Here is a 16,956-nt window from a genome sequence, read left to right as displayed (position 1 = left end):
TCGTTGAAACCATCAACTTTCTACAAATGCTTGCAAATACGTCACGCACTTCAAGGCATTACTCCTCCTTCAAATTGGGACTTATCTGAACAATTCCTCTCCAATTATGAACTCTCCACCAACCTTTCGAGTGGAAATCTTACCCTTCTACCTTCTACTCATAAGCAAGGAACAACTACAAAAAAACCCTGCTATACTGGGAACGTGCCCTACACTCCTCAAATACCCATCAACAATGGTGTGTGGCCAGGCGCCTCCCCCTCAAGCACTCCAGATGTCTATCACATTGGGAATCCTCCCAAAAACGATTACATAACTGGTACTATACTAACGAAAAAACTGGCTACCATCTACCCAGGTTCTTCCTCACAATGCTGGAGGAACTGTGGACTTAAAGGATCAACCCTACACACCTGGTGGTCCTGTCCCCATATCACTACCATATAGTCCTCTGTTTTTGGCCTGGTCTCCTCCATCATCAAATTCTCAATCCAGTCAGACCCAAAACTGGGTCTACTGGGAATTTGCATGGGCTCAAGGTCTTCTGAATTTCACACCTTCCTCATTCATAGCTTCGTAGCAGCCAAACTAGTCATAGCTAGGAACTGGAAACAAGCAACTCCCCCTGCTCTTATAACCAACATTGTGCATCGTAGATGAACGCACTTCCTTTGAACTAATGTTTTCTAAAGCCCATCTTCTCCAAGACAAATTCATCAACTTGTGGTCTCCATGGATCTCTCTGCACCATACCATTGCCATAGTCATGTGAAATAACTTTGTATTTTCAATCAATACCTTCTCATACAACTGCATGTTTAATGTACAGGGATAGGGACAATTGTAGACACTCACTCAGGTTGAACTGGATGGACTGGTGTCTTTATTCAACCTTACTAACTATGTAACTATCACGCAAACTAGCCACCACTCTCCATGGTCTAGTGATGACCTTAAGAATTCAACACGCTATCTCTAAACTTACCACTCTGATACCACCATGCGCATCCTAAATGAACACGCTTCCTTTGAACTAATGTTTGCTAAAGCCCATCTTCTCCAAGACAAATTCATCAACTCATGGTCTCCATGGATCTCACATCCCTCCTGCACCATACCATTGCCACAGTCATGTGAATTAACTTTGTATTTTCAATCAATACCTTCTCATACAACTGCATCATGCAAAGTAGCCACCACTCTCCATGGTCTAGTGATGACCTGAAGAACTCAACACGCTATCTCTAAACTTACCACTCTGATATGGACAGAAAAAAACCACATCCTTGTGGTGCCAATATCTAAGTGAAGTTAGCTTCCTCAGGGGGTCAAGCCTGACCATCACTATCATATCTGTCAGGGAACTCACCATGTGCATGTCCGTCCCCGTGTAGCAGCGGTTCACCTTCGTTCTAGGCGCCATGCGCGGTGTGTCCCCGTCAGAGGCGTACGAGTTCCAGAACGAACGGACGCATGCTAATCCGAACACGTGGACGTACACCAATCTGAACATGCGGACGCAACCCTGCAAACCGAGCGTATGTACGTACTCACGCGCGTACAGCCACTTCCACCAATCCTGGCACATCTCTCCCTATATAAACGGGATCCTGGCCTGATACCAGTGCTGGATCGTCTTCAGCTATTCCTGAGACACCTGACCGTTGTTGGTTCCTGTGATCTTGTTCCTGATTCCCCGGCACGTTCGCCTATTCCTTTGGATACTCCTTGTTACGATTTCCTGGACTATTACTGACCCCGGCCTGGACTTATTACTTCGGCTTGCCTCCTGATTTTGTACCTCACTGCCAGCACGTTTACCAGACCATTGCTTGTCCTTGACTACGCACCTGCCTTTCGTTCCTGTACCCCGTTGCCAGCCAGTTGCCGACCTTGCTTGTTCCAGACGTGCAGTGTTTCCTTTACGCCTGCTGGCCTTCCGCTGTATTCTTCCGTGATCAACCTACACCTCTTCCTCCGTGAGGACCCAGCGTCTCCAGGCCTTCAACTTCAACCTGCAGGCACCCGCACCCCTTCGCTGTCTTCACACTCCCTGTTCCCACCTCCAGGGGTGTGGAGACCGGAACCGTGCAAGAGGCCACCCTCAACAGTCTGACTCCGCTGTAAGGTACGTGACAATATCCTATTGGACCTCTTCTGCTTTCTTGCCCTTCCGTTGCCCTACCTCCTTCCGCCATGACCGTCCTTACCGCCTACCCCTCTTCCAGTTCCTTTCTCTCTGGTTGCCCATCGGGCTTTTGACAAATTGTGTTATTAATACTAAAACATTTGACCAGCTCTAATGCTTTTGATACGTTTTCGGTACTTAGACCTGGTTTCTGCACTTTGTATCGACCAAATAAAGATTTTTTTTCAAACAAACAACAACAAAAAAGCATCGCCCATGGACAATTTTTGGGTCCCGAAGTTTGCCACCATTTCCCAGACACACACAGTTTTAAGGCTTGGTGTGTCTGAAGACTTCCCAGAGTGAAGGCTTGGCTCACACATTGCAGGAGCCGTCGGCGGGAAAGGTACGCCATGTTGCCGGATTGAATCATGGAGTTTGATGAGAGCGTGCCTTTGCCTGCGACCCCTGCATTAGCAGGAAATCTTATTACGCCGCGGCCGCCGCCGGTACAAACGTCTGGAAAGGTTACGGTATTAATGGCCCGAGTTCCTCCTTATTTTGGCAGCAAGGAGACAGATCATTAAACAGAACTGCGAAGGCGCTAATGAGTTAAATGATGATCTTTTGCTACAGAATCAAATGAGCATTTGTATTTTCACTGACCGGCCGCATCGCCGTGACCTCATCTTTCGCTACATAATATTCCCGCATGCCGCGCATCTCAATGAGCCAGAGCCTTCAGTGGAAAACACGTGAAAAAGTACTACAGAGGTCTGGGAATAAATATAGGGGAGGTAAAAATCCAGCTAAACATAAATATATATATATATATATATATATATATATATATTAAAAAAAAAAAAATTTATTATTATTATTATTATTATTATAATAATAATTATTATAATATAATATTATTTAAAAAACGTAATGACCTAAAAGATACATTTTTACATAATTAATAAATAAGAAATAAATACAATAAAAAAATGAATAAAAATAATAATTCATAACATATTTAAAAAGTTATATTTGTATCAATATATATATATATATATATATATATATATATATATATATATATATATTACATAAAAATGAAAATGTTACATAGTTCATGAATAATTAATGAGTACAATAAAAAAAAAAGAATAATTAGCCCACTCTTTGTTCCCTCTCCCTTTCTTTCCTCTCCCCCACCCCCCTCCCCTCCTTTATTTCCTCTACTTCCACTTTCCCTGTTGGCTGAAGTTCTATCAAATTGGTTCTCATTTGTTCCCAAGTAAGATTTATATTAATTTACGGTTGGCGACTCGTTCTTTGCAATATGTGAACTTTTTTTTATCGCTTTTGTCATTAATGAGGCCATGTATGTTTTATACCTTTTGAAACTTGTTATAAAGATTTATTGAACATAAAAGCAAAACCAAAAAAAAATAATTAATTGAATATTTAAAACATTCATTTTTGTATTGATAAAAAAATAATTACATAAAAATTACATTCTTACATAATTGAAAAAGAATGAATAAAAATAATAAATAATATATATATTTTTTTAATTTTCAATTTTTATGTTTTTATATATGAATTACTTAAAAATTTAATTATTACATAATTAATAAATAATCAATGCATAAAATACAAATTAAAATACAAAAAAATGCACTTAGAAAATATAAAAAAAAAATTATTAAAATAATTAGTCGCATAAAAATAAACAAAATAAAGAAATACATTTTATATGAATTGAAATTCTATAAAATATGCCTTAAAATAGGCATAAAAAAAAACACACGCTTCACTTTGGCCGAGATGGAGCCAAGTTAATTCTGATGGTTATGGTGGACTGAAATATCCGAACCCGACGGGCTATATTGCACTTCTTAATTATCTTATTTTCCAATGTGTACTTATTATTTATTTATTTATTTTTTCATACGCTCTGTCTACATTGGATATATTTTTTTTTTTGCCGATGATTAAGTCATTCAGAATCGTTTAGGATTTTCATTTCCTCTTCATGAGCGTTATGTACACAGCTCACTATAGCCAACGTTTTGATGTCGGGTCTTTTTTGTTGTTTTGTTATTTCTATATAAATGATGCTGTCTGATGTCTACTGTAACCAGTAAAAAATTTTTTGTACAAAAAAAAAAAAAACACACGCTTCAATAGGTTAAAACACAGCAGGTCGCAATATAAGATGTGTATATACAAATCCAGACGTGAATCTTGTGTAATCTTGAGGTGCTATATAATTCTACCGTCATGTTCAAAGGAAGTTCCCTGATGAAGCCTAATAGGGCGAAACACACTAAGCGGAGACCATGATGGCATTCTGTTTGCCTCTTATGGGATAAGCAGAGTTGTTTGACATTTTTCTGCACAGAGACCCGGCGATGACGTCACTAGGAATAAAATAAAGTATATACAGTATATACACCTTGCTTTGTAATGCATCTGGCATAATGCTATAAAAATGCATTGATTACTGTAAAAATGTCACTGGCAGGGAAGGGGTTAACACCAGGGGGCAATCAAGGGGTTAAGTGTGTTCCCTATGTGCGTTATAACTGTGGGGGTGAGGGGGACTGTGCAGGGGAGATGACAGATCGTGGTTCATACTCTGTATGAACAGATGATCTGTCTCTTCTCCCCTCAGAGAACTGGAAACTGTGTGTTTACACACACAGATCCCGGTTCTCTGCGTGTCTGCGGCGATCGCGGGAGCCCGGCGGTGATTGTGTTCGCCGGGCACTGGCATCAGCTCGGGGAACGAGGGGGTGAAGCGACATTACATAACGTCATTGCGCCCAGCCGTGCCATTCTGCCGCAGTACAACTGCGGCGGCTGGTCGGCAAGTGGTTAAACAAACTCCCCTCCCCTCTGCACTTACCCCATCCAAGTTGCGGCTGCCCGGGCTTCTCCTACCGGACAATCCGGTCTTAAGATCTGCCTCCTTTCCTGATTGGCTGGGAGAAGAAGCCGGAAGACAATAGAGAATATTGATTCACTAATGTCGCAAGTGGGTGGGTTTGGGGCACAATGCTCTGCGTCCCAAGCCCAACCCTTTTTGAAGCCAATTGGAGTCTCAGGCTCTAATCATGTGCTTCAAAAAAAAAAAAACTCATAGAAACCTATGAGTCCGACACCCCGCATGGAAATTGGAGGGGCAGCGCATGGAGATTAGGGGGCGGCGCCCCTGCTCCACTTATGGACCGGCCACCGCTTGTACTGCATGCTTCTTTTTTACTAAAGATCTCTTTGTTTCTATTCCCTGCTCATTCCTTCTGTACAGAGCTCTGTGTTGATGGTCAGCACAGGGCTCTGGGCTGTGACTGGACATAGCAGATCAGCAGGTCCCAGCTAGACACGTGGTTCTCCGCCGCTACTGGACAGATGTTTTAAGAACTCTCAATAGGGTATTCCAGACAAAGGGTACATCTTGACCCCAAGTACTGCTTGTTGGGTATTCTTAGTGATTGGATCCCGGGAGGAGCCCCCAAGGGTGGCGCTTACCCTCTTTCAGGCCCATAAAGCAATACTGCCGCTGCAGAAGTCCCCTGAACCCCCCTCTTTCCAGCAATGGGTGACACATATGGGTGGAACTCTTATTTTTGAAAAACATGAATACCAATGTCGGGGGTTGCCTGGGTAAATTTGAGAGACTAGGCTCCATGATTGGACACTCCAGGTCTCGGGCCCCAAGAACTGGTCCAGATGCGGGTATTGCAGTGCCTCGCTGCACCTGTACAAGTGGAATGGGTCAATATTTCATTCATACTGCCAGGAAGGGAGGGGGGATGAGTCATAAGAGTCATAAGAGGGCCAATGAGAGCTGCAGAGCTGGAGGTGTGCCTCTGTGTGTGTCTGTGTGAATACAGGAAGTGAACAGGTCAGCAGCTTCAGCTGCCCACAGTTAAAATGGCTGCAGCCATACTCGGTGGAGGGAGATTTCTGCAGCATCTTTAAGCTCAATCAGATCCTTTTTGATTTAAAAAAAAAGAACCTGTGCGTTCGTTTCGTTCTGAATCGAAATTCTGACACATTTTTTGTTATTCGAAAATTTGGATACATCTGAATTTCCAATACTAACGAATTTCAGTGAATCCAAAATAATGAAAACGAAGTTCGGCTGAAATTCGAACCGCATTCGCAAACTTATTTGAATTCAAAATCAAATATGAAAACATGAATAGAATGCATTAAAAATAGAAAAGAAAACAGAATCAAAAAGAATAGGCAAAAATAGAATAGAATAAAACATAACAGAATAGAATGGAAAACATATATAATAGAAATAGAAATATAATAGAAAAATAAAGGAATAAAATATAAAATAATAGAATAGAATAGCAAATAAAATAATAGACTAGAATAGAAAGTACAATAGAACAGAGACAATAGAGAAAAGTTCAGCTTTAAGCTCAATCAGACCCTTTTTGATAAAAAAAAAAAATAAAAAAAAAAGACCAGTGCGTTCGTTTTGTTCTGAATCGAAAATTCGGACACATTTTTTGTTATTCGAAAATTTGGATATATCTGAATTTCCAAATTACAATAATAACGAATTTCGATGAATCCGAAATAATGAAAAGAAGTGAATAGAATGCAATAGAATAGAATAGAAAAGAAAAGAGAATCTAAAAGAATCGACAAGAATAGAATAGAATAAAACAGAACACAATAGAATAGAAAAAATATATAATAGAAGTAGAACTATGATAGAAAATAAAGGAATAAAATAGAAAAGAAAATAGAGCAAATAAAATAATAGACTAGAATAGAAAAGAATAGAGTAAACTAGAATAGAGGCAATAGAGAAAAGGGGTTGGGACATGAGGGAATGAGGGAATTTTCCCCTATAAAATAGAACAGAATAGAATAGAATAGGAAATAAAAGAACATAATAAAATAGAATAGAAAATAAGGGAAAAGAATAGAAAAGAAAAGAATAGGAAATAAAACAATAGAACAGAATAGAATAAAACAGAAAAAAACGAAATAGCAAATAAAAGAATAGAAAACAATAGAATAGACATTAAAGGAATAGAATAGAAAAGAATAAAATAAAATTGATTACAAAAAAATAGAAATACTATAACCATCATCCAAAATGTGAATAGAATACATTCAAATTTGAATAGAAAAGATTGGAATAGAATAGAAAATAACAGAATAAAATAGAAAATAACAGAATAAAAGAATAGAATAGAATAGGAAATAAAAGAACATAATAAAATAGAATAGAAAATAAGGGAAAAGAATAGAAAAGAAAATAATAGGAAATAAAACAATAGAACAGAATAGAATAAAACAGAAAAAAAACCAAATAGCAAATAAAAGAATAGAAAACCATAGAATAGACATTAAAGGAATAGAATAGGAAAGAATAAAATAGATTACAAAAAAACAGAAAGACTATAACCATCATTCAAAATTTGAATAGAATACATTCAAATTTAAATAGAATAGATTGGAATAGAATAGAAAATAACAGAATAAAATAGAATAGAAAATAAGGGAAAAGAAAAGAAAAGAATAGAATAGGAAATAAAACAATAAAACAGAATAGAATAAAACAGAATAAATTGAAATAGCAAATAAAAGAATAGAAAACAATAGACTAGACATTAAAGGATTAGAATAGAAAGAATAAAATAGATTACAAAAAATTAGAAAGACTATAACCATCATCCAAAATTTGAATTTTGTATAGAATACATTCAAATTTGAATAGAATAGTTTGCAATAGAATAGAAAATAATAGAATAGAAAAAAAACAGTAGAATAGAATAGAATAAAATAGAACTAATGTCAAATTTTAAAGTATTCTGGATGATGGTTATATTCTTTCTATTTTTTGTACTCTATTACATTTTTTCTATTCTACTCCTTCAATGTCTATTCAATGTCTATTCTATTGTTTTCTATTCTTTTATTTGCTATTTTGTTTTATTCTGTTTTATTCTATTCTGTTCTAGTGTTTTATTTCCTATTCTATTCTTTTCTATTGTATTATTTTCTATTCCCTTATTATTATTATTATTCTTATTATTGAATTTTATTCTATTCTTTTATTTCCTATCCTATTCTATTCCCAGCCGTCTTTCCAAATTCAAGTCTCAAATATAATACATTTGAATGCCGATCCAAAATTCTATTCAAATTTTTCCAAATTTGGTCAAATTCAATTCAATTCAACCAAATTCCCAGAAAATTTGAATAGAATTTGAAAATAAATAAAAGGAAACGAAACAGATTCCGAAAACAAATGAAACAAAATTCAACAAACTTAATTAAACGCAATTATTTAAATAACGAATGGAAACAAAACAAATGTTTTAATTCTTAATAATTTGTCTAATGCCAGCCATGAAATCATTGGCCGGGATCTGCTGAGGTCCAATCACAAGAGGTGTCGGGGGCAGGGAGGGGGCGGGGCACTCTGCCTGTACAGGCCCGCCCATCCGCAGTACGTTGCAGGGGGAGGTGGGCGGGCCGGAAACGGTTAAACTTAAAGGGGTTGTAAAGGTTCATTTTTTTTATTTTCGAAATAGGTTCCTTTAAGCTAGTGCATTGTTGGTTCACTTTACCTTTTCCTTCGATTTCCCTTCTAAATGTTTTTTTTTTCTTTGTTTCCTTTGTCTGAATTTCTCACTTCCTGTTCCTCCTCAGTAAGCTGTTCTGGTTGACTAAACACGGCTCGGATGATGGTGTGAAGTTTACTGAGGAGAAACAGGAAGTGAGAGATTCAGACAAAGGAAAAGAAGGGAAATCGAAGGAAAAGGTAAAGTGAACCAACAACGCACTAACTTAAAGGAACCTATTTCGAAAATAAAAAACAAAGCTTTACAACCCCCTTTAATTTTTAAGCTGTTTTAATTTTCAACAACACTTAGTTTTATTTTATTTTTTTCCAAAGCTGAAAAATTGATACATAAAAAATAATAATAATAAAAAAATAAAATAAAATACGACGACTACACCTCTGCATCCAGCGAAGTATAAAAAAAATAAAAAAAAATAAAAGAATTACAACCGCACAGCAATCGCTGGAAAAAAAAAAAAAAAAAGAAAGCCGACTTTAGAATGCAAATAACGCGCTTTTGAAAAATAATGAAAGGCAGCCGTATGACCTTGCGGACCCCGGGGGGGAGCCTCGGAGGTGAATTAATGCGAGGAGCGGCGTGATGAGATCGCAGACGCCAGCTGAATCTGCGAGTAACGAGTGTCATCTCGAAAAACGCAAGCGGGGACTGTGCCAGGCGTTGCCGTGGCACATCATTATGAGCCGGGAATAATAGTGTGCATTCAGAAACATTTCACTCGGCCGCGCTCCCCCCCCCCGATCCTAAGACGATCCGAAGACGATCCGAAGACGATCCGAAGACGATACGAAGTCGATCCGCGTAGAAAGGCGCGGGAATATCCGTGTAGGAGGGGGATGTGGGAAAGTGTCGCCTTCTATCTGCTAAATCTCTTATTATGTGTAGAGGATAGAACTGGCGGAGATCGTTTAGACTTGTGTCATCTGCTATAAGCGAATCGCTTTACGCGTTTCGTCGTAAAGGAGGAAGGCGGGGAGACAATCGAGGAATCCAAAATCCCAGTGACGTCCTTATCCAGCAACGGTGTCAGAATCACGTAGTCGACCCTTTCACTGCCAGAGCTGTTTCTGCGCACGTTTTTAACCACTTCCCCTCCAGGTGGACCTCATGGACGTTCCTTACAATCGTTACACCCGCAGCTTCCGGCATCATCCGGGTTTTTTTTTTTTTTCAGCCAGCGATTCTCTTTTATGTAAAAGCCATCCTAGCCATTAATTAGCCGCTGGATACCTTTTACGGGTAGTGGGAAGGGGACACCCCCTTCCCGCCCCTCTCTCCTGCGATCAGGGAGCCCAGGATTTCATCCAGGGGATTCCACCAGGTCATCATAGAGCTGGTCATGGACAAGACGCTCCCTGGCCATCTCTATTGTCCTGGGAGGCCCGGGCGCGATAAGAAAAGCATTCCAGGCATGTTCAATATTGTGTTGGCTCCGCCCTTGGCAGCTATAACAGCTTCAACTCTTCTGGGAAGGCCGTCCACAAGGTTTAGGAGATGTGTCTATGGGAATGTTTGACCATTCTTCCAGAAGAGCGTTTGTGAGGTCAGGCGCTGATGTTGGACGAGAAGGCCTGGGCCCGCAGTCTCCGCTCTAATTCACCCCAAAGGTGTGTTCTATCAGGGTTGAGGTCAGGAGTCTCAAAAGTATTGGGACGCCTGTCTATACACGCAATAAATGCACTGATTACTGTGTGAATGACACTGGCAGGGAAGGGGGTTAAAGCGGAGGTCCACCCTAAAGTGGACCTTCCACTCATTGGAACCCTCCCCCCCCCCTCCGGCGCCACAATTGGCACCTTTCAGGGGGGAGGGGGGTGCAGGTACCTGTACAGTACAGGTATCTGCACCCACTTCCGGCGTAGATTCTGCAGAAGGCACGCCCCTTTCCGCAGAATCTACGCCCCTTTCCGAAGGTCCCCCCTCTGCCTGCTGGGAAACACACGGATCCCAGAGACAGCGGGGACCGTCCTTATTGCGCAGCGCGACTCGCGCATGCGCAGTAGGGAACTGGGAAATGAAGCCGCAAGGCTCCACTTCCTGATTCCCATACCCAAGATGGCGGCGGCAGCACCCGAGAGACGATCGAGAGATCGGCTTCGGGTGGCGACATCGCGGGCGCGCTGGGCGGGTAAGTGTCATTATTTTAAAAGTCAGCAGCTGCAGTATTTGTAGCTGCTGGCTTTAAAAAAAAAAAAAAAAAACGCGGACTCCCGCTTTAACCACTAGGGGGGGCGATCAAGGGGTTAAGTGTGTCCTAGGGGGTGATTCTAACTGTAGAGGGGGGTGGGCTACCTAGGACATGACGGAAATCACCGCTCCCTATGAAAGGGAGCAGCAGATCCCTGTCATGTCACTAGGCAGAACGGGGGGGGGGGGGGGGGGAAATGCCTTGTTTACATAGACATCTCCCCGTTCTGCGGCTCCGTGACGCGATCGCCGGGATACCGAGTGGACATGGAGTTCGCAGGAACGTGCGCCTGAAAGGCAGCACATTTAAAGGGACGTAACCTGTACACCCATTTGCCGGCCTGCGCCATTCTGCCGACGTGCATCTGCGTGCAGCAGTCGGCAAGCGGTTAATCATCAACCATGTATGTTGCCAAATGTACCTTTTATTAAATGTTATACCATATTGCTACACTTTGGGGCGCCCTCTCTTCTCTTTTTTTACTCAGTTGTGACGTGACGCTACTTGTATATCAAGTCAAAATTTTTTTTTTTTAAATTGCTTGTCCTGCAAAACGCTCTCAAACCAAGTTACTCTCAAACCAAGGTTTTTACGTTATGGGGAACGAGGGGTTGATGCATAGAAAAAATCTTTTTTTTTTTCGAATTCTCCTGTTTAAAAAAAAAAAAAAAAAAAAATGTATTTTATTTGAACTGTACAGCCATGAAAATTTCTCCTCGTGTAGATCGCGGGAGGAATGCGACGAGATATCCCCCCCCCCCCCCGCATGGAATCCGTCTCCTTTATATCCCGAGCGAGGCGACGGGGGATTCGGAGAAAACCCGAAGCCGCAAATTCCTCTTCATCTCCAAGCGGCGGCCGTCCCTAAATCTGCGGGGTTATTTCTTAATAAAATGGCTTCCAGTGAGGAGACTCAATTACGGAGACAGCGGAAGTGAATTGAGCAATAAATAAAGCTGGCATTACATCGGCGGCGGCGGCGGCCCCCACCGCGGCTTTACCGACCTCCATCCCGGCTCTCGGGGTCCGGAGAACTCCCCGAGAAGCAATATTGGATGAGATTTTATAGGAGAAAATTAAACTTAAAAATAGTTATTATGGCTCAAGGGGAAAATTCCCCTCCCCTCCCCAAGATGATCAAATAACATTCGGCCAAATCCGAGTGTAATATCACCTTGTCTTATTATTCATTTAAAAGAAAGCAACGAAAATTGCTCAAATGCAGAATATAAGTCACCTTTATTAGAAGATAGCAGAGGAAGTATTCATAACGATACCGTGCCGTGCCATGGGCATAAAGTGTGTCGGGGGGGGGGGGGTACGTGCGTTGGGGATAAGGGTGTCAGGGGGGTACGGGTGTCGGGGGGGTACTTGAGTCGGGGGTAAATGTGTTGGGGGTTAAGGGTGTCGGGGGGTACTTAGGTCAGGGGGGTACATGTGTTGGGGAGTAAGGGTGTCAGGGGGGTACGGGTGTTGGGGGTAAGGGTGTCAGGGGGGGTACGGGTGTTGGAGGGTACTTGAGTCAGGGGGCGTAGGTGTGTTGGGGGGGTAAGGGTGTCAGGGGGTACGGGTGTTGGGGGGTACGTGTGTTGGGGGTAAGGGTGTCAGGGGGTACGGGTGTCAGGGGGGTACTGGAGTTAGGGGGTAGATGTGTTGGGGGGTAAGGGTGTCAGGGGGGGTATGGGTGTCGGGGGGTACTTGAGTCGGGGGGTACGTGTGTTGGGGGGTAAGGGTGCCAGGGGGGTACGGGTGTCGGGGGGTACTTGAGTCCAGGGGGTACGTGTGTTGGGGGTAAGGGTGTCGGGGGGTACGGGTGTCTGGGGGGTACTTGAGTCAGGGGGTACGTATGTTGGGGGGAACAGGTGTTGGGTGGTACTTGAGTCAGGGGGGTACGTGTGTTGGGGGTAAGGGTGTCAGGGGGTACATGTGTTGGGGGTAAGGGTGTCAGGGGGGTACGGGTGTCAGGGGGGTACTTGAGTCGGGGGGTACGTGTGTTGGGGGGTAAGGGTGTCAGGGGGGGTACTTGAGTCGGGGGGTACGTGTGTTGGGGGGGTAAGGGTGCCGGGGGGTACGGGTGTCGGGGGGTACTTGAGTTGGGGGGTACGTGTGTTGGGGGGTAAGGGTGTTAGGGGAAGTACGTGTGTTGGGGGGTAAGGGTGTCGGGGGGTACGGGTGTCTGGGGGGTACTTGAGTCAGGGGGTACGTGTGTTGGGGGGAACATGTGTTGGGTGGTACTTGAGTCAGGGGGGTACGTGTGTTGGGGGTAAGTGTGTCAGGGGGTACGGGGGTACTTGAGTTGGGGGGTACGTGTGTTGGGGGTAAGGGTGTCAGGGGGGGTACGGGTGTCTGGGGGTACTTGAGTCAGGGGGTACGTGTGTTGGGGGGAAGAGGTGTTGGGTGGTACTTGAGTCAGGGGGGTACGTGTTTTGGGGGTAAGGGTGTCAGGGGGGTACGGGGGGTACTTGAGTTGGAGGATACGTGTGTTGGGGGGTAAGGGTGTCAGGGGGGTATGAGTGTCAGGGGGCTACTTGAGTCGGGGGGTACGTGTGTTGGGGGGGTAAGGGTGTCAGGGGGGTACTTGAGTCGGGGGGGTATGTGTGTTGGGGGGTAAGGGTGTTGGGGGGTACGGGTGTTGGGGGGTACTTGAGTCGGGGGGGTACGTGTGTTGGGGGGGTAAGGGTGTTAGGGGGAGTACGTGTGTTGGGGGGGTAAGGGTGTCGGGGGGTATGGGTGTCTGGGGGGGTACTTGAGTCAGGGGGTACGTGTGTTGGGAGGAACAGGTGTCGGGTGGTACTTGAGTCAGGGGGGTACGTGTGTTGGGGGTAAGGGTGTCAGGGGGGTACGGGGTGTACTTGAGTCGGGGGTAAGTGTGTTGGGGGGTAAGGGTGTCAGGGGGTACGGGTGTCAGGGGGGTACTTGAGTCGGGGGGGTACGTGTGTTGGGGGGTAAGGGTGTCAGGGGGAGGTACGGGTGTCAGGGGGGTACTTGAGTCGGGGGGTACGTGTGTTGGGGGGGTAAGGGTGTCGGGGGTACGGGTGTCGGGGGGTACTTGTGTTGTGGGGTACGTGTGTTGGGGGGGGGGGGTAAGGGTGTCAGGGGGGGTACTTGAGTCGGGGGGTATGTGTGTTGGGGGGGTAAGGGTGTCGGGGGTACGGGTGTCGGGGGGTACTTGTGTTGTTTGGTACGTGTGTTGGGGGGGTAAGGGTGTCAGGGGGGGTACTTGAGTCGGGAGGTACGTGTGTTGGGGGGGTAAGGGTGTCGGGGGTACGGGTGTCGGGGGGTACGTGTGTTGGGGGGGGGGGTGTACGGGATTTAACGCTTTCCCTGCCAGTCTCAGATTTCCTCATTTTGCACACGTTTAAAAAAAAAAAAAAAAAAAGTGCTGCGCCAAACGTAACAGCAAATAAAAAGTGTAACTTAAATGCCTACAAACACTATAATACCAAATGTAAATAAAGGAGACGGCTTCCATTCGGGAATTTTTCTTCGTATTCCTCCTCATTGCACGGTGAAGCACATTAATGCACCTAAAATAAAAATATTAAAAGCCAGCAGCTACAAATATTGCAGCTGCTGACTTTTAATAAATTGACACTTACCTGTCCCAGGGTCCAGCGATGTCGGCGGCAGATGACGAGCGATCGTTCGTCTCGCTGCTGCCCCCTCCGCCATCCTCTGTCAGGGAATCGGGAAGTGAAGCATTGCGGCTTCACTGCCCGGTTCCCTACTGCGCATGCGCGAGTCGCGCTGCACGTCTTTGGTCCCCGCTGTGTCCTGGGAACTGTTTCCCAGAACACAACGGGGGGGGGGGGGGGGGCGCATCTGCCGCAGTCTTGTCCCGGAAGTCGGTGCAGATACCTGGATTATCCAGGTAACTGCACCCCTCTCTTCCCCCTGAAAAGGTGCCGATTGTGGCACCGGAGGGGGGGGGGAGGGATCAGATGAGCGGAACTTCCACTTCAGGGTGGAGGTCCGCTTTAATGGCATAATCATACCATCAGTCGATTTACAAATACATTATACAAGCTTTCATAACAAAACAAAAAAAAAACAAAAAAAAAAAAAACATAAAACAAAATAGAATTTAGCCTATTTTTCTATGAATCAACCCCCCGCCCGCTTTCTCCAATATTTAAAAAAAAAAAAAATCCCAAGTTCTACACTATATTGTCAAAAGTATTGGGACACACACATACATGAATTTTAATGGCACCCCATTCTTATGCCCCGTACACACGGTCGGAAATTCCGACGGAAAAAGTTTGAGAGCTGGATTTAAAATGTTCCCGACAACAAGATCCGATCGCGCGTAGAGAATTCCAGCGCAGTGCCACGCATTTCCGACGAAGTGCCACGCACGCTCAGAAAAAAAAAACTGGAGGCAAAAGCTATTGGTTACCGGCCTCTACGTAGTCCCGTCGTAGGTTACGAACGTCACCTCGTTCCGAACGATCGGATTTTCCGACAACTTTGCGCATCCGTGTGTATGCAAGACTAGTTTCGGGGTAAAATCCGTCTGAAAAAAATCCCAAGGATTTTGTGGTCGGAATGTCTAACCGTGGGTACGGGGGCATAAGTCGGTAGGGTTCAATATTGAGTTGGCTCCGCCCTTTGCAGCAGCTATAACGGCTTCAACTCTTCTGGGAAGGCCGTCCACAAGGTTTAGGAGATGTGTCTATGGGAATGTCTGTCCATTCTTCCAGAAGCGTATTTTTGTGAGGTCGGGTACTGATGTTGGACGAGAAGGCACGGCTCGCAGCCTCCGCTCTAATTCATCCCAAAGGTGAGCTGTTGGGTTGAGGTCAGGACTCTGTGCAGGCCAGGCAAGTTCCTCCACCCAGAACTCGCTTGGCAGGGCTCTGAGGAAGAAGGTAATTGTTTTCTTTCTTTTCTCTTTGACTCCATCTGGTACTCACTTGTGCGCAGGAGTGTTTTGTTTTCTGCTACCCCAAACTCGCTCCTCCATGTCTTTACGGACCTTGCTTTGCGCACCGGTGCGCAGTCATGTTGGAACAGGAAGCGGCCGTCCCCAAAACTGTTCCCACAAAGTTGGGGGCATGAAATTGTCCAAAATGTCTTGGTATGCCGACGCCTTAAGAGTTCCCTTCACTGGAACTATGGATTCATGGCTGGGATCTCCTGATTGGCTGCATCGCATCACAGCCCAGAGCCCTGTACAGAGGGAGCGACCTGTCAGTTTCTTATCTCTGCAAAGCAGGGATAAAAAAAAAAAACAGAGCGATCTTCTAGTAAAAAGCAACAACTTTACACACATTACACATAGTTAGGCACACATTTAACCCCTTGATCACCCTAGATGTTAACCCCTTCCCAGCCGGAGTCATTAGTACAGTCATACCTCCCAACTATTAAACTTCTGAATGAGGAAAGAGATGACCTGCGGGGCGCAACATGTGGGTGTGACCAAATTCTTACCAGTGGGAGGGGCTTAAGTGGCATGGTTAAACAAAACCCAATGTGTTTATCAATAATGTTATTAAAGAATGGACTTGACCACTGTCTTGTTGTATCAGGTGAGTTAGTGAGGATGAACTTGACTTTTGTTGTGCTGCAACGGGTGGGTTATTAGGGAAGGCCTTGGCCCATGCCACCTTGTATCAGGTAGGCTGGCAACATTGCCTTTGAGGGGTGAGAGAGAGAGAGGGGGGGTGAGAGAGGGGGTGAGAAAGTGGTGACGTGAGAGATGGGTTAGAGAAAGGGGTGAGAGAGAGGGGGTGAGAGAGGGTGAGAGATGGGACGATAAAGAGAGGGGTGAGAGAAAGGGGTAAGAGAGAGGGGGTGAGAGAGGGTGAGAAATGGGACGATAAAGAGAGGGGTGAGAGAAAGGGGTAAGAGAGAGGGGGTGAGAGAGAGGGGTGAGGGGGGTAGAGAGAGAGAGAGGGGTGAGAAAGTGATGAGGTGAGAGAGGGAGGGGTGAGAGAGAGGGGGGTAAGAGAGGGGGGGGAGAGGGTGTGAGAGAGAGAGGATGAGAGGAGGTGAGAGGGGGGCGAGAGAGAAGGGGT

The sequence above is a fragment of the Lithobates pipiens genome, unplaced genomic scaffold (assembly GCF_037356315.1).
Source record: "Lithobates pipiens isolate NorthernLeopardFrog02 unplaced genomic scaffold, aLitPip1_a1.2 Scaffold_18, whole genome shotgun sequence".
Classification (NCBI taxonomy): domain Eukaryota; kingdom Metazoa; phylum Chordata; class Amphibia; order Anura; family Ranidae; genus Lithobates; species Lithobates pipiens.
The sequence above is the reverse complement of the archived record's forward strand: the minus strand, read 5'-3'. Positions refer to the sequence as shown.